We start from the raw sequence: 18,459 nt of genomic DNA, 5'->3' as shown, positions 1-18,459 counted from the left end.
CATTCATCATAAAAAGTATGTTTTCACTATTGTTTCCCTATCCCTTTGCATTCTTCTTGGTACACCGTGGCTGAAAACAGATACCTAAAAATTAACACAACATACACCAGAAACCTTCCTGGTGTAGTCCATGATATGTAATCTGGAATATTTTCAGATTACCAGGACTGATTCAGAGATTCCACAGACCATACCTAAGACACACACTCCAGACACAGTAGTGAAGGCAGTTCACACAGAAACCTGTTTTTAACCATTTTTACATTTTTCTCCTCGCAGCTGAGTGCCAAAGTCCCCCTCCACTACTACCCCAACCAGCCAAGTCACAGAGGCCCATTAACCATCCCACCTCCCCGCAACCTCGCTGTAAATATCCCTGGCAATGTTAGCAAGAAAAGATGATCAGAAGTGACAAGGCTAGAACCTCTTCACTTGAGAGTCATCAGATTACCCAGAATGGAACACAGAGTTGCACCACATTCCCCCTAACGGTCAAACACAATCCAACTGTCACCCAGTCAAATTTGTATGCAAATGTGAACCAAGCATGAATACACGCACAAGAAAGATGCAGCTGACAGTGTTCATTTTCATTATAAAGTTAGCAGACGTTTAAAATGCTAATGAAATGGTAATGATACAGACACTTTACTGTGTCTGTTTGTTTTAAAATATAAGGAAATCTTGAACATAAATATGAGAGATTTTTCTTGCAAATCTAGTCACCCATCTTGACCCACTCATTTTTAGTTTAAACACTGATTTACCACATTTTTGGTGACAGTTTAAAAAAATAAAATGACACTTTCACATGTGTTATTAGGATATATTCTATAATGAAAGAAAAATCTGGTGTTTGGATTAAAATAATTAAAAACAAACAAATGAAAAAGATTTCCTACAAGGATACATCCTGGTGTTCTGTTTACCTTGTTCATTTTTCTAGTTCATCTACCGCTACTGTTGTTTCTGCCTGACTCCAGCTGCATGAATTATCTGCTTTGACATCATCAGGTTCAACAAACAGGCAAAGACTTTGCTAAAAATATTAGACCTCAGCAGAAGTCTCTCTCCCCTCAGAAAAGCCAGAGAAGAAAATATTTGTTAAACTACCTGAAGGATGCTTCCCATTTTATTAGAATAATTTTACCTTTCACTTTCTGCACAAATGTGTTTCAAAACAATCAACCTGTCTATATCTCTTAGATAGCATCTGCTATCAGTTGCAGATTTCTTCCTACTGATTATCAAAAGCTGTCACCGTTAACTACCATCAGTTGATTTGTATGACAGCAAACAATTATGTGTAAGTAATAGATTAGATGGTGCAAATACTGCTGGTGAAAGTCAGAAGCATCACTTCAGTCCATCCACAGTATAACACAAGACTTTTCTCATGCTAATGCAAGGTTACCTGCCCCCCCCCCCAAAAAAAACAAAAACAAAAGAAAAAGCTTGCTGTAAAAAATCTACACTCATACCCTGAGTACATCTCATCCAGTACTAGATCAGTTTGCTTGAATAGCAATCAAGAAGCTGATCTCTTTCTTTGTCCTTGAACTTCTCTGTTGATGTGAGACTCTTTTGCTCCATCTTTGTGATTTTTTTTTTAAGGTTAAGTTGTAATGTGATCGCTAAAACATAATGATCCAAGCCAACATCCACTCCACTGAGGACTCTGACTTCACTCAAAGAAGTCCTTTAGTACACTTATTTATAGACAAATATATGAAGTCACGTGTTTGATTCAGTAAATCATATTTTAAATGAGCTAATGAAATATGTATTAAAAATAATTAGAGTTCTTCATTTCAGAGCTGAAACAGTATTAAAATAACGTTCCACTATCTGGATCTCTGTTGCAATATGACACATTACTATTTACTTTCATCAGGAGCTGGTATTTCCAGAAATGACATATAAATATACTAGACCCTTGCAGGTTATTAAATCTAAGTATTGATATGACTCATCACCACAGTACCTGAATTCCAAGTATTTAATAACAGAAATAATCTCTCTCCCTCTCCTACCTGATTAATATATAGGCTTTGGGGATTTTCTGATTATTTGTTAGCTTAGCTGAACAAGGGAGAGTTTTGTATGTCACTGAATATATCTCAGAGAGAGAAAAAAATACTAAGTTAAGCCAAATAAATGATTTTTTATTTAGTTCTGAAAAGGGCAAAGTGTAGGTATCATAATATTGAAGAAAAGCCCTATTTTAGAAGCAGTTCAATGAGCATTTTCAGGAAAGTGAACTCTGGGATTCTCTCACCCACACCCAACCCCCCAAAAAGCTGTATGAGTAAAAGTCAGAAGAGCAAAAGCTCATGCTTGCAGTATGCTACCACTAGCTTCTTATGGCTTGCCAGACCTAAAGGAGAGAGATTGTCTTTCAAGATGAATGCTTCATCTGAATTTCCGAAATGGCAAATTAATCTGAGTCTGAGAGAGAAGTAATGCACAGGCAATGTAACTTATTTTTAAAAACAAATTCTGAATCAAAGCAGTAGTGTGTAGGAGACTGCTTTCCACTGACAATAGGAAAAATACTACGCAGTTTATATCCCAAAGCACTACACTAATTAATGAATGAGTTCAATGTGATTACCACTCGCACCTTTGTGATGCATACACAATTTGAAATCTAAAAGTTGTATTGACTTCATTGCTCTCAAACTGTATTCAAACGTCAATGGAACAGTCAGTTCTTCCACTGATGTGGGAAGTGACCTAAAGAACATGAAGCACTCGCATTGACATACTATGGCTACCAATTTAAAGCCTATGGAGCTGTCAAAGGTGGTATTTCAAAAAGGAATAGGAATGACTACTCATCCAGACTGGTTACTAATACCTGTTGAGTATGCGTGCTACTGAAAAAAAATTTTCGCACCACTCTTCAAAGAGAAACAGGCGAGCTGGCTTTTATATTCAAATTTAGCACATTAACACATGGTTTGAACCAGGATGGGAATTTTCTGAGTCCCTATAGGGGCTCGTCTGCATACTTGGCTTAATCTAATTTTTGACCTTCCCCCACCCCGCCACCCTCTGATTTGCTCACCTTGATCATTTTTTTCTGATTTGTCCTCCTTGATCACTGTTTTTGGTTCTCTGTGCCTTAAATATTGAGTCTATTCTGGTCTGGGTATGGTCTGAAGAAGTGGGTCTGTCCCACAAAAGCTCACCTAATAAATTATTTTGCCAGCGCTACTTGACTGCTTTTTATTTTGATAGTATATAGACTAGCACGGCTCCCTTTCTGTTACCGTTGGGTAGGATATGATTAGCAGAAGGTCCACTTGCCCAAAGATCAGGAGCCAAGGCAATTCACAAACACTCTTTATTTGAGTCCAAGTATGACCTTGCATAGGAATAAAATTAGAGAAACTGACACACCAAACATTTTGGATTTCAGTAAGTTCTGAAGGGTTTTTTGCCTTTTTGACATAACTGCTGCAACAAACTCTGCATTCATTTCCCATGGCATAACCATATTATATAAACTGTAGGAACTATACAGGTAAGTTATAGCACTATTAATGATAACTAACACAACTTCAAATAACAAACATGCTAGACTTGGAAAATCATTCTGTCCTGAAAAATAAAAATCATCCACAAAGAAATGTATTATAATTATACGTATTAATAAGATCTCACATGCCTGCTCTCTTGCACTCTGAGTTGTAAGAAACCAGATACTTTACTTCAAAGTGTTTCTACATGTCAAATGTGTTTAGGACTTCTCCTAAATATGCCGTATAGTATGCAAACCTGGAGTGAAGTCCTGGCCCTTTTGCAGTTAAATTGAAGTTCTTACTTGACAGCATGCCAAGATTTCACTCTCCTTACTTACTTTTCCAGAATTAGGGGTTATAAATAACTTGCAAGAAAGTTAAACATAAAATAAAAAAGTTTATAGCAGATATATAGGATTTATTTGTATATTGATTATGCAATTGAGAGCAAAAATTTCTAAAGGGTTCCTAAAATTATCTGTTCAGCTAAAATGATTGCTAGTAAATAAATTACATGGCAGGACAACATATTTTCATTCACTTTATATCTATGGAAATTCTGATGAAGTTTTCAGTGTGGAACTTTGCATGTACAAAACACAGAGAACAATGATTTATGTATCGTCCCTTTCCAATATCAAGCTCATGAACATCAACTGCACACATTATGAAAGTAAAACATGCTGCCAGTAACAAACGTTCTGAGTTACTGACTTCAGCAGGAGCAGGATGAAGAACAATAAATTATTTAAATATAATATAAAGGATAAAGCTATAACAAGACTCTGTCTCACTAACCTAATTATAACTGCACTGCATGCTGTGAAATAGAGTCCATTCTTAGGCCCTGACACTACAAAACTTATATACATGCTTATGTTTAAATATGAAAGTAGTTCCACCGACCTCAACAGAAATAGTTGCCATCCTTAACATGAAGCGTATGCACACGCCTGAGAGAGATTGGGGCTACCTATATTCATAGCCCAAATCTATTATTGCATGCTTGATCCCCTTTACACTATTGTTCAATAGCTTTTTCTCAGAGCAGAGGCTCTCCTCATAGTGACCTGTTTATACTGTTGGAGCATTCATATTTATGCCAGGTGGTATCTTTTAGTGGACCAATTTCTAGTCCAGTATATGAAATTATCTCACCTAACTTGTGTTTCTAGAATACTGAGGACGAACTGTGCCTTCATTTTAATTTTTGTGAATTAAGATGCTTTTCCTTCAGTAGAATTTAATTTTTTCTCATTTAAAAACAAGATGAAAAACACATTGTGAATACAACACATTCAGTTGACATGTGTGGAATGTAGGAAAAAGTTGATGTTTTCAGTCAGTCAAAATATTTACAATTAGAGCCCTACCTGGATGCAAATGTCTAACCTTGGATGTGGCATCTGCAGAAAGACATTGGTAACCACTTCAGCTCAGGGCTCTAGTCCCAACAGGAGCTGGTTACTGGGAGCAGCAGCACCATGCTCATCTCCATTGGCTCCAGAATCTCAGGAGCAGAGCCCTGTGGATCAGCAGGTAACTATGTCTATCCACAGATACCAACTTCTGAGGGTAGACATTTGCATCCACACAGGGTTCCTTTTATAATTAATGCATGAAAGACACTTTAGGAATTTGTACTAAAACCTCTGGAACTCAGTATAGCCGTGTCTACACGTGCACGCTACTTCGAAGTAGCGGCACTAACTTCAAAATAGCACCCGTCACGGCTACACGTGTTGGGCGCTATTTCGATGTTAACATTGCCGTTAGGTGGCGAGACGTCGAAGCTGCTAACCCCATGAGGGGATGGGAATAGCGCCCTACTTCAAAGTTGAACGTTGAAGTAGGGCACGTGTAGACGATCCGCGTCCCGCAACATCGAAATAGCGGGGTCCGCCATGGCGGCCATCAGCTGAGGGGTTGAGAGACGCTCTCTCCAGCCCCTGCGGGGCTCTATGGTCACCGTGGGCAGCAGCCCTTAGCCCAGGGCTTCTGGCTGCTGCTGCGGCAGCTGGGGATCCATGCTGCATGCACAGGGTCTGTAACCAGTTGTCGGCTCTGTGGATCTTGTGTTGTTTAGTGCAACTATGTCTGGGAGGGGCCCTTTAAGGGAGCGGCTTGCTGTTGAGTCCGCCCTGTGACCTTGTTTGCAGCTGTGCCTGGCACCCTTATTTTGATGTGTGCTACTTTGGCGTGTAGACGTTCCCTCGCAGCGCCTATTTCGATGTGGTGCTGCGCAACGTCGATGTTGAACATCGACGTTGCCAGCCCTGGAGGACGTGTAGATGTTATTCATCGAAATAGCCTATTTCAATGTCGCTACATCGAAATAAGCTACTTCGATGTAGGCTTCACGTGTAGACGTAGCCAATTAGAAAAAAAGTGAATGTCCACCATAGAGCTTTTTGTTGTTGAAGAAACACACAACTTCCAATATTTTAGAGGAAGACAAATCACCATTAATCAAGAAAAGCTTACTCTACACCTGTAGCTCTTTTGCATGTGAAACAACTTGCAAACCAACAACAAATCATCATGGACTTTGTATCATAAATACCCAAAAGAGCCAAAAGAGTGTTAAAACAATTAGAATTGAGAAATGTATTTTTACTTCTTCACCTGATATAATCATGTTAAAACAGTTAGGGTACAGCTGTTTGTATTAAATGTCATAGGTTCCATAGCCTTATGATAATCTGTGCAAATTTTAAGATGCAGATTGTGTAACCTTTAGAGTCTTTATCTCTAACTTTTGTCCTGCATTTGCTCCTGAACAATACAAGTTTCCTAAGAGGAGGAAATACTCTCACCATATACAATTTAATTTTGGCAGTCACTCTTCTGTACTATTTCACTTGTTTCGTTTTGAATATTTGTATTTCCAAGTCAACTGAACCCTAGAAACACCATATTAATATCAGTGCATATTTATTAGCAGTGGCTGTTTACCAAGCTTAAGCAATTAAATAAATTAAGATGCATCCTTCACTACATTTAGAAGCACTGTGCTGGCTGCAGTACAATTGTGATTTGCTTTTTTCTGTAGGTAGCACAGAAATATTTGTCATTTGTTTCTCCACAAAGCTAATTTTGCAGACTTCTAAAACAAATAAAGCCACTTGTTCAATTGGAAAGCAGCGCGGCATCTGGCATGTCGTAACCTAGCAGCCTATTCTGCTGTGCTGGACTGCACCATTCTAAACAAACACTCTTGATATTACTTTTATGTCCTATGAGCTAAATCTTGACCCTACGGAAGATAACGGCAATTGATCACAGTAGGTCCACGATTTCACCCTCTATATTCGGGACTCTTTACCTTGTTCCTAAACAAAGATTATCACACACAGAACTGGCCAGAGCCTTGAGCTCAGCATGGCTGCTTTAAATGGCTCCAGGGCATAAGGCCACAAAGCTAGTCAAACCAGTCAGCTGAGGATTCACTCAGAGCAGAAGAATTCACTGGTGTTGCAATATGGCCTCAGTTCTGGCAAAGGGGTGACCCCTAGCAAGGAAACACAGCCAGTCTGTCCCTGTGCTGTTGCAAGGCCCAACTGCTGAAACAGCCATTTGGAACCATTGTTAGCTAAGTTTAATTTAAACTTCCCCTAATACTGCCCCAAAATGAGCTCGGGATCAAGCCCTCCAATCTTTTCTTGCCCATGCTGCAGGTTATCCTACTCTAGACTCTCTCTGGTTTAGGGAACTCCATCTCAACAGGGTCCAGTTGCTAAATGTACCCAAGGACTCCTCACATATGCCTCTGAGACTACATTGTTCTCCTAACGTCTTGATTTGTTTAAGCCCTTGTCTTCCTAAACTTCTGCAGGCACCTTGAGACACCACTTATTTCTGGACATCAGATCATAGCAAGTAACCAGCTGTGCCTTTTTTCATCTTCCTAGAATTCAGGCTCCTTTCCTTGTGCAACTGTGCTAGCTGACTTTTCCTGAGCTGTAGACAGCACATTAATTCTGTCTTTTCCTTTGGTCTTCCCCAAAAGAGAACAGAAAAATTGTTTTTCTCTTACTCTTTCCTTGTGTGTGTATACATATATTTTTGCTCATCACTTACTTGAAGTTCACCAAGGTCACAATCCCAAAAATATATCATAATTACAGGGCTACTTAAGTCTCTGTCACTTTTCTTGTCTCTCTGGCTACGTCTACACGTGAAGCCAACATCGAAATAGGCTATTTCGATGAATAACGTCTACACGTCCTCCAGGGCTGGCAACGTCGATGTTCAACTTCGACGTTGCGCGGCACCACATCGAAATAGGCGCTGCGAGGGAACGTCTACACGCCAAAGTAGCACACATCGAAATAAGGGTGCCAGGCACAGCTGCAGACAGGGTCACAGGGCGGACTCAACAGCAAGCTGCTCCCTTAAAGGGCCCCTCCCAGACACAGTTGCACTAAACAACACAAGATACACAGAGCCGACAACTGGTTGCAGACCCTGTGCCTGCAGCATGGATCCCCAGCTGCCGCAGCAGCAGCCAGAAGCCCTGGGCTAAGGGCTGCTGCCCACGGTGACCATAGAGCCCCGCAGGGGCTGGAGAGAGAGCATCTCTCAACCCCCCAGCTGATGGCCGCCATGGAGGACCCGGCAATTTCGATGTTGCGGGACGCGGATCGTCTACACGGTCCCTACTTCGACGTTGAACGTCGAAGTAGGGCGCTATTCCGATCCCCTCATGAGGTTAGCGACTTCGACGTCTCGCTGCCTAACGTCGAAGTTAACTTCGAAATAGCGCCCGAAGCGTGTAGCCGCGGCGGGCGCTATTTCCAAGTTAGTGCCGCTACTTCGAAGTAGCGTGCACGTGTAGACACAGCTTCTGAGTGTACCCCATTACGTGTCAGGCTTGTGCCTTTGCCAATCTGGGCTAGAATTTTACAGTTCTTCCGCACTGAAGCCAGAATCTGGATTCAACACACCGTTGTTGGCAGCGATTTATTATTATGCAGTTCTGAATGGATATCTGTATCTCTTCCCTTTGGCAGTCTGTGATCAGGGCTACACAATGAAGAACAGCCTTCGTCAAACAAGTCAGTTTATTTAATAATGTAACAAAACTTAAAAGAAAATGTGTTAAGAACGATAAATCAGCTGCATGCTCATCTAATCATACACTTCACTCAAGCTGAGTTACACGTGGGTTTCCTCCTTGAGTTACAAGCGCAGAAAAAAATGTAACTTTTTTCTAGCAAACTTTAGCCTTCTTGGGACCCAGCCTGGCCTCAGTTTGCCTGCAGAGAACATCGATTGTCCTCCCTGTTGGAACAACCTATTTTCCTAGCCCAAATCTATGTTTGCATGCCTGATCTCCTTTACACTATTGTTCAATGGCTTTTTCTTAGAGCACAGGCTCTCCTTTTCAGACTATTGCCCCCTTTCAGGACTCTGATTTGTCTTGTGTGTCCCCAGATTTTACCTGACTTAAAACTCACTTTGCTTAGAAAATCAGGCATAAAAATACAGAAATGTCCCAGCACACTGTTACTGGAAAACTGCTTATTTCCTCATTTTTATCATATAAATTATAAAATAAACTCTGTTAGAGTATAAGTATAGTACTTACATGTCAGTGTATGGTATATATAGAGCAGCGGCGTAAAGCTCAAGCTTATGTCTGCAAAGAGTGTGCTGAAACATGTTGTGGGTTCCAAGATGCTTATTCAAGACCAAGCAACTCCACATACATCACACTAGCTAAGACAGCTTCATCCAAAGGAACTTCGAGGCTGGCACAAATTAAATAGACCTCCCAAGTCCTTTGAGATTCAGCCAGAGGCCTAAGAAATTGATTCTTTCCCCCTGCCTTTCCTTTCTGTGAATACACATTTTAGAGTATGTGAGTGTGTGTCTGTGCATCCAAGTCCATTTGTTCAAGAACTCCTAAACCATAACAGATAAGACTGTGAAATGTGGCTTCCTCTTACCCTAATTTAAACAAAGGTCAGGTTTTGACGGTGCCCAGAAAATGGGAAGTGCCAGGAATGGGACTGTTTTCCATAACATGGAAAGGGAGGGGGCAGAGAGGGGGAACGTGAAGGGCAGGGAGCACAGGGACATGATACTGGGAGTGGTCACTGGGGGCAGCTGCAGCACCTAGGGACAGGCCAGCAGGGCTGGGACTCTGCCAGTTTGCCTGTCACCCTACCAAGTAAGTAGCTCACCTACCCCAAACCCAGAGCCTGCTTCCCCACTGCGGAGAGCCTGCAGGCCATGTAGGGGACCGCTGGAGAGAGAAGCTCTCAGAGCTTTTCTCTCCCACCAGGCAGCCTGCAGGGGAGGAGTTGGTGCTGGAGCTGGGGACAGCCCCCAGAGCCTTCTGCCCCCACCCCCAGCCAGCAGACCTCAGGAGGGTCACTGGAGCCTGGAGTACCACCTGGAACCTTGCTCTACCAGGAGCCTGCAAGCTGTGGGGGAACTGGAGGCTGGTCCCAGAGCCCAGCCATGCCCCAGCACATTTCATCCCAACCAGGCTGCAGGATGGAGGGGGCCTCTGGAAACCAGGGTTAGCCCCCAAAGGGTTGCCCCACCCAAACCAGCTGCATGGTGGGGGCACATCTTGAGGCTAGGGCCAGCCTGCAGAGTACCACCCCTTCAACAAGCTGCAGGATGGGTAGGGCACTACCCCAAGTAAGCCACCCACCAGAGGGGGCAGCTAGAGGTCTGAGCCAGACAGCACAGCACAACTGCCTCTGCCAGGCTGTTGGACAGGAGGTGCCACTGCTCCAAGCAAGGCCCCCCTGGAGCAGTTGCAGGCCGGGGGCAGCAGCAAGTGGGAGAGCCCCAGAATGCCGCACCCACCAGGAAGCTGCAAACTGCTGTCGACCTGCAGAGTCCCAGCCACTGCCTGCCAAGTGCACAGCCCCAGATCTGCACCTTCCCTGCCCACCACCCAGAGGAACCACTGGCTATGGAGCACAGTTCCAGCCCCTTTGAAGGAGCCACTGGCCAGGGAGCACTGCTCTGTCCCCTGGGAGGAGCGGCCACTGGGGCAGCACCATCCTCACTACCCCAGGTGCCCCCCACCTCCCATCCCCCTGTCCTGAACCTCTCCCTCCTGTCTTGAGCTTCACACATGCGTCAACCCTCTGCTCTAAGCCACACACCTGCCCCTTCTAACCCCCAACCCCTCACTCCAGGCTTCATTTTCTTTCATTTTTGAAAAATGTAATCATTGAAATAAACCATGTACATTTTTCATTTATTTAAAAGAAATTAGTTTAAAGACCCGAGCAATGCCAGGTACATCTGCTAGTACATAAATCAGTATCATCTTATAGAAGTTTGGCCACCTGACCACAGATGTCATAAAACACAAATTACCAGATTTTCTTCTCATTTCTTATACTGGTGCCCAAAACCCTAATATTTAAGTACCTTTTAGAAAAATAAAAATTGTGGCAGTTGGGCGGGTCTATTTGAAATTTGTGCACTGAAAGTAATTTCAACAGACAATTGGATTTTCAACTACGTAACTATTTTCACAAAAGGTATTTTTACTAAAATAATTCTTCAATTTTTGTCAGAAAAGCCAAAAATCTGAAAAATGAAAAAATTTTCAATGGAGAGTCACATTTTTCGGTGGGGAAAAAAATCTGACTGGCTCTACAGCTTGGCTCTCTCTTACAGAAGTAGTATTTAACTCAAGGTATAAGAAGCATTTTGAAAGCTTGGGAAGGGGTGTAAATGCAAACCACATGAAAGTATCCTGTATTATGCTGAAACATGGTTCAATTAATGTTCTGATAAACTTACACAGACTGTGTCTACACTACAAAAATAACTTCACAGTGGCACACACTTTGAAGTACAACTTTACAGTTGACGATCTATACACAACCCTACTTTGAAGTTAAACTGGAATAGAGTGAGGACTTTGAAGTTGAGGTCCCTACTTCAAAGCTACCTTCAAAGTAAGGGAAAATGTGTGTTGGCTCTCTGCTGGCTACTTCGAAGTAGTGCCTAACTTGGAAGTTCGTTCCTAGTGTAGATGCACCCTATGGGAAAATATTTTTCCAATAGGAGCCCTAAACTTGCTCTGGCCAGCCAGTCCCTCCAAGCTGGACTTAACATGGGCATTATGTGTTCAGAGCACTTTGCCCCGTTTAGAAGAGTGGCATTTACATTCTGCGTGTACTAAGGTTTCCAGGGAGACATCAAGTATAGTTCTGAGTACAGTAGTCTATTTTAGTCTGGAGGTAAAAAAAAATACATGGAGGACTATTGTGAGGTTGGCAGTCCTAAGCAATGTCAAAGCCATTATTATATCTCACATGAAATGAACTGAAGTCAGTTACTTTCTTCCAGATCCCTACATTCTTCAGGTGGTAGTATGGTAAGAGGAGAATCTGAAATGTAAGGCTGTTGAGCTGTGCATCAGCAGTACACTGATGATAATACAGTCCCAAATGACATGGTGCGTAATGTGTAAAACTTGGAGCCAGGATGATTAGATTCTTTTCCTCTCTGTATGACCACAGACAAAGCCCTTAATCTCTTTTTTTCCAGTCTGTTAAATGGACTAAAAATATACTTACCTCACCGTGGTGTTCAGAGATAAGTTATTAACGTCTGTAAAGTGCTCTGAGGTCCTCAGACAAGCCACTATAGAAACAAAAAATTATTATTGCACTAATTCTCCTCCTTCTCTTGCTGCTACTCCCCTCCCCCAGTCCCCTTCCTCTGCACCCCCCACTCATCCCTACCTTATTACTCTTCCTTCTCTCAGTGCTCAGGAATACACTCTCGCCACCCTGTATGACTAGAGAATCACCCCACAGTATCTGTAACCTATTGCAGCTCTTCTTCCTTTCGAAGAGCTTTGAGAGGTACGGGAAGGAGAGAGACAGAAAGGTTCTAATCATCGTGCCAGTGTTTAACAAGTACTGGCTGTTATGTGATAACATCACTGAAAATACTGAGTCTGTTCTGGTCTGGCTATGGTCTGAAGAAGTGGGTCTGTCCCACGAAAGCTCACCTAATAAACTATTTTGCTAGTCTTTAAAGTGCTACTTGACTGCTTTTTGTTTCGATCACTGAAACAAGAGTGACCACAAACCATTAACAGGACTGTTAGGTTACACAACAGCAAAGTAAATAGTTTTCTTTAGCAGAAAAGGGGGAAAAAGGCAAAACTTGTTTTGATACTTCACAAAGTCTATCTATATTCTTGCTTATGTGATTCCATTAACTTCCATGAAGTTACAGCAGGGATTAATTTTCCCTTCTATGTTTGCTGGAGTTGCTGGACAATAAAAACATCAGGGAAAGATTGAGTTAACCAATAAATCACATCCCGTTCTCCAAAAACAAAGGGAAAAAAAGACAGCTATTTTAACTTAGTATCTTTTTAATTTGGGATAATTTCCTGTGTGCTATAATTTATACTCACAAGGTGGCAGGGGTGGGGTGGGGTGGGAGAGACATGAGGTGCTAAAACACAGAGTAACGCTTACCTTAATTTGTAAGACCATAGTCTGTGATCACTTCAGCCCCACATGTGGAATTAAAGATCAATAATGTCTTCATTTCACCCTGGTGTTTGTGTGATGTTTGGTGCTAAGAGACAGCAGGCAAGTGATAAGTCTGAACAAATCATATGTGCTGTAATTGCTGCTTAGCTCTAATTACTGTTGAGGACTCTGTTTGCAACTTGATTCCCAAGGGAGGATACTCTACCTAATGACATCATCAGACCAAATATAACCTAAAAGACTGACAATACATATTTTAATAGTGTTTCTACAGACTGTTTTTTAAGCTAACACAAAGCTGATCCTGTTCTTTTGCAGATTAAGACTTTAGTGGTGTCTTTTTATTACTTGTTTTTAAAAATTTGGAATCAAATGAATGGTATCAGCTCCATATTATGTGAATTTTAGGTGAAATAGTAGGGAGAAATGCTGAATTTTAGGTGAAATAGTAGGGAGGAGTGCTAGGAACTGCTGAGTGCACAGTGACTAGGTCTGGAAACCAGAAGACTTAAGTGCTTAGTACCATCTCTGCCTCTAACTTCATTCCTCAGGGAATGAACAGGTCACCATAAAATGATCCATGTCCTGTCACTCATTCCCAGCTTCTGGCAAACAAAGGCTAGGGACGCCATCCTTGCCCATCCTGGCTAGTAATCACTGGTGGACATATCTTCCATAAATTTATTTTGTTAATTTTTGAATGTTGTTATAGTCTTAGCTTCCCCAATGTCTTCTGGCAAAAAGTTCCACAGGTTGACTGTGAGTTATGTGAAGAAATATTTCATATTGTTTTAAATTTGCTGCTTATTTTCATTTGGTGACCCCTAGTTATGATGTTACGAAAAAGAACTACCTTATCTACTTTCTCAACACCATGATTTCATAGACCTTTATCATGTCCCCTGCCATAGTCATCTCTTTTCCAAGATGAAAATTCAATTCCCCATCTTACTAGTAGCATCTCATAAGGCAGCCATAACCGTATACCTCTAACCGTATTTGTTATCCTTTTCTGAATCTTGTCCAATTGCAATATATCTTTGAGATGGGGCAACCACATCTGCATGAAGTATCCAAGATGGGGTGTACCATGGATTTATGTAGAGGCAATATGGTATTTTTCTGTCCTATTATCCATCCCTTTCTTAATAATGCCCAACACTCTGTTTGGACTGCTACCATACATTATGGATAGCTCTCTGAAAATATCTCAATGTGCTTCAAATTGAAATATTTAAGCTTTTTTTTTTTTTGTAAATGGTGTTAAAAGCAAACCAAAATAAATGACATCAAAATAAATAGGTGTGAATAAAAGTTAGATGAGAGGCTCCATAGAGCATATTTAAAAGACCGAATGAAGCATATCATTTCTTCTGCTACAGTATGCAGTGAATTTAACTTCTGGTATTTGTAGTACACACATATCCATTGTTGAAATAAATGTTTGCTCTAACATTGAAGTACTTTTACACTTGAATTTTAATAGCTGCAATTGATTACTGTTGTTTTGGCACTGATTTGCAGTCTCAGAGTTCTTTATAGATGTACAAGTCCTACAATGACCTCAGGGCTCTGTCTACACATAGTTCATTGCAGGAACAGGGCCTGTTATTTATAATCATTAGCCTTGGGATGCCGCAGATTTTGTTCAAGTCTAACAAAAAGCTCAAATATTTTAGATGGCAATTTCATACGCTGCTCTAAGAATAGGTCTTGTTTACACCAGTTTCTCTAAAATATGTTCTACCAGAGTGTGTCAAACATGGATGGAGTTACAGGGGAAGAGAGATGAATTTAGCTCATTGTATTTGTTCAGGGCTATGTCCCAAAATAGCTTCTCTTGTGCATATTCTCAAATTGCACACTATTCTTAGTGATAAATCACTTTCATTCCACCTCTGAATGGAGCCTACCTTCTCCCCTGCAGACAGAAGAGAGAATTCATTTGTTGTGATATGTCCTGTAGCCAAGCATAGCTAATTCTCCTTCTTCACTGCCACAACAATTAATACTGGAGTGCATGTTTAAAGTGCATTAATTGTAACTCTTGAAGTGTAAAGAGCCAAACAGAGACTGTCTATAAATATACCATACGGACAGTGCACTAAAAAGGCCAGAGATTAATGGTTGGCATAAACAGACAAACAAGAGTAGTTGTTTATTTTTTCTTTGCTAGCATTTAGATAATCTACTGAAAGATGGGGCAATAGAGTAACAAACAGAATGGAAGTGAATGCTTTAGTCTATTCAGAGCTTAGCATCTGATTCTGAGAAATGCTGACCACTGCAACTACCTGAATTCAAGGTACATTGCAGGTATTCAGAGTCTGTCAAGGTCAGGTGCTTAGGGCCTCTCTATGCTGGCAAGTGAGTTTGAATTAAGGTAGGTGTATATGTAAAGTGCAACAACTGTTTCAGAATAATCCCATATGTGGATACTCTTATTCCTAAACAATAGAGCCTTGTTCTTATTTACTACTTTCTGGATTATTTACTTAATCAATTGATAATGGAGACAATGCAATCTAATGAAAATTCCATGGAATTCATCATATTAAGTCCCATGTAAATAGCTAGCATCATTACGACATTTAGTTTAAGAACTCAAACAGGAATTTTTAAGTCCTAGAAGTCCAATCTGTACTTTAAAACCTACGTCTTATATATGAGAGGTCTAATATGGGAATGTGTGGGAGACATATTGTGGCCTGTAATACTCAGGAAATTAGACCAGAAGATTACCAGGACAGTCAAGAGTTTGAGTATTACATCAAGACAGTCTCAGTAGTAATAGCCCTCCCACTGGGCTATGATATCAGGGTAAATCAGTCACTCTCCCCCACTTGTCTTTATGCTGGAATCTTATGATTTGAAATATTCTTTCCCACCACCATCCCCGCCCCAACAATCACAAATGCTGGAAGCGTAAGAGCACCAAGAAGTGCTTTTCGAGATCTTTGGATGAAAGATTCCACGTAACTACAATGTATTATTATTAATACCTGAGCATTCTTTTATTGAATTAAAAGCTGCATCATTGTGGCTTCTTCAGTAAGTGGGACTCCAATGACAATTCATGATTCCAAATTGGAAGTTATGGAAGCAGTTTACTGAACATGGTTGCCACTGGGGGGTGAATGAATAGGCAGATACATGAATGTCATGGCAGAATGGCATCCGTGCATCCAAAAATCATAGGCTAGTAGAACTCAACCTTGTCATTTTCCTCACTATATCCCCCTTTGCTTGTTGCCCTGTGAACAGCACAGTAGAGTGACAGGACCGCTTCTGCAGAGGTAATGTATATCCATTAAGCTCTTAATTTCTCCCAAAACCTACATGTGATTTGACATACAGCCCTTGTGAAGTCGAACTGCAAACTCCTAGGCAACCTTCACATACCAGTCACCATCCAGAGACCTATTAGAAACAACTGTGCTGAGTACCAGAGGGGCCCACCAGAGAAGCCACCCACTGTTCTCCTGATTAGCAAAGTACCCACTCACATTGGTTGGTCTGACTGCATCATTTAAGCCAGAAAGCAGCACTGGATGTTATCTGTGCAACTGGATGAATTTCTGGCTGATTCCTAAATTGAACCCAGCCTTTTTGCCTGTTTCCTGAACACTGCCCTTCTGACTTGTCACAGGTTCCCCATCCCCACCTCTGGTCTCCAACTGCAAACCTGACTCGGCTCCCACCTCCAGCTCTGACACCCAATTCCTGACTTGGCACTGTTCCTGGACTCTGACTGCCACTGCTCAGTCTACTAGACCTGACTGCCCACACACTAATCATGACAGTCCTTAAGAATAATTGTTTAACATATATCAATACATACCAGAGAGAGACTGACAACAGCCTGCAATATCCTGGAGAAACCTTACAGAAATATGACCAATTTTACTGGGTAAACCTAATTCAATAAGGCTTAATACCTTTGGGGTTCATTAAGTTAAAAATAAAACTGTTTGCGTGTTTTTGTCGGAGCATCCGCTTTCTAGGGTCTTGATTAACATCAGTGTTCAGAACTTCAAAGAACTGTCTGTGACAATACATGTAAGTGGGATATCTGGGAGGTACTCAGAAGGCCTTCTGAAGCTACACCCTTAGGAAAGATCCATTGTCTACTAATTACCAACTCCATGAAACTCCAGATCAAAGACCCCGAACAGTATGAGAGGTGGACTAAATTTTTGCATTGGTTTGTTCTGAGTTGGCGCAATAATGAATTTGAAACCCTCTGGGTGAGATTTTGAAGTACTGCTTCTGTCAGAACCCATGTTAGTGTTAGAGGGATCTCTGGTAAGCTTAGGAGCATGTGCACAAGTTATTATGTTTTTAATGTTTTTTGAAAAGTGCCTTTACTTTAAGAATAAATAGGTTTTCATAGGAAGTGCCATGTGGTGACTTAAGACTGGTGCCCAACACCCACACATTAGTCTTGTAAGAGAAAGCAAGAGAAGGTTGTTGAGGCAGCTTCTTCTGGGAACAACAGAGTGAAGGTAGGCGAGCTATTCAGCCTTGAGGTGTCCTGGTCTGAAAAGAGAGAGATGCAAGAGGAGTGAAGCTAGGGAAAGGCTGAATGTGGTGCCTTTTCTGTACCATAAAGCAGGAGTAAGAACAGTAGCTCTGAATAAGGTAGAAGTGTACTTCAGAGACAAAGTACTGTACAGGTTGAGTGCTTCTAATCCGGAACTCTCTCGACTGGCAACATCCATAATCCAGCATGATTTTAGTTAGCCAGATGACCACTTATCATGAGTGTGACCAAGTTTCCTGTGGTCCAGTAAAGATTGTTTACAGCCACCAGTCCCAGCTCTCAGAGTTCTGTGTTATTATTTAGCTCTAATTTATCCCTAAATGTCTTCTTAGAGTCCAGTAGGCAGTGAAAGTGTTGGTTATGTGCTAGAAAATATTGATCTCCTGTGGTCCGGCAAATTCTCTCATCAGGCATTGGTCAGATCCTGAGGGTGCCAAATGAGACACGTTCAACCTGTACTTCACTTAGTTGAAGGAGTTTCAACAGCTTCACTTTCTGAAAGTCACAACTGTTAGATGGCCAAATAGCTAATCTGGAAAACAAGTTACTACCTACTGATTGTTAACAAGCATTTGTTGTGGCCAAATAGTCAGAGTCAATAGTTGGCCACTTTAATTTTGTATTTTTAGAAACTATAATTGCAAAAACATTGACTTCAATTATAATAGATTCAATTTTTTATTTTTTCTCTAACAAACCCAATGCAGTAATGTGATTGTCTAGCAGAAGAAACTGCTTCAAGTGCACAAGGAGAATTTGAAATATTGACAGTCTCCTACTGCAGGATTGATGGGTCTCTTGGTCCTCAATGGATCAATAGTCTTTCATACTGCTGTGCACACAACTGACAAAATAAATATTACTTATGTTTAGAAACATTTTAAAACCGGTC

At 41.3% G+C, this 18,459-nt stretch overlaps 1 protein-coding gene across 5 annotated transcripts in view; it reads right to left on the bottom strand.

The window, feature by feature from the left end:
* The window catches only part of ZNF385B (zinc finger protein 385B), a 124,617-nt gene that overhangs the window by 83,995 nt on the left and 22,163 nt on the right, over positions 1-18,459 (bottom strand). The window contains exons 1-2 of one of the 5 annotated variants that reach the window (XM_075001162.1): positions 13,007-13,128; positions 12,089-12,155 (exon numbers count right to left, since the gene is read on the bottom strand). The exons of 3 other annotated variants lie outside the window; for them this stretch is intronic. The gene's annotated coding sequence lies outside the window, so the exon portion shown is untranslated. Of the gene's footprint in view, positions 1-12,088; positions 12,156-13,006; positions 13,129-18,459 lie in introns of those variants that run through there. One more of the 5 variants, XM_075001163.1, reaches the window with a different exon arrangement.

Source organism: Carettochelys insculpta, chromosome 8, assembly GCF_033958435.1.
Source record: "Carettochelys insculpta isolate YL-2023 chromosome 8, ASM3395843v1, whole genome shotgun sequence".
NCBI classification, from domain to species: domain Eukaryota; kingdom Metazoa; phylum Chordata; order Testudines; family Carettochelyidae; genus Carettochelys; species Carettochelys insculpta.
Note: the sequence above shows the minus strand (reverse complement) of the source record. Positions and strands in the feature narration are given on the sequence as shown.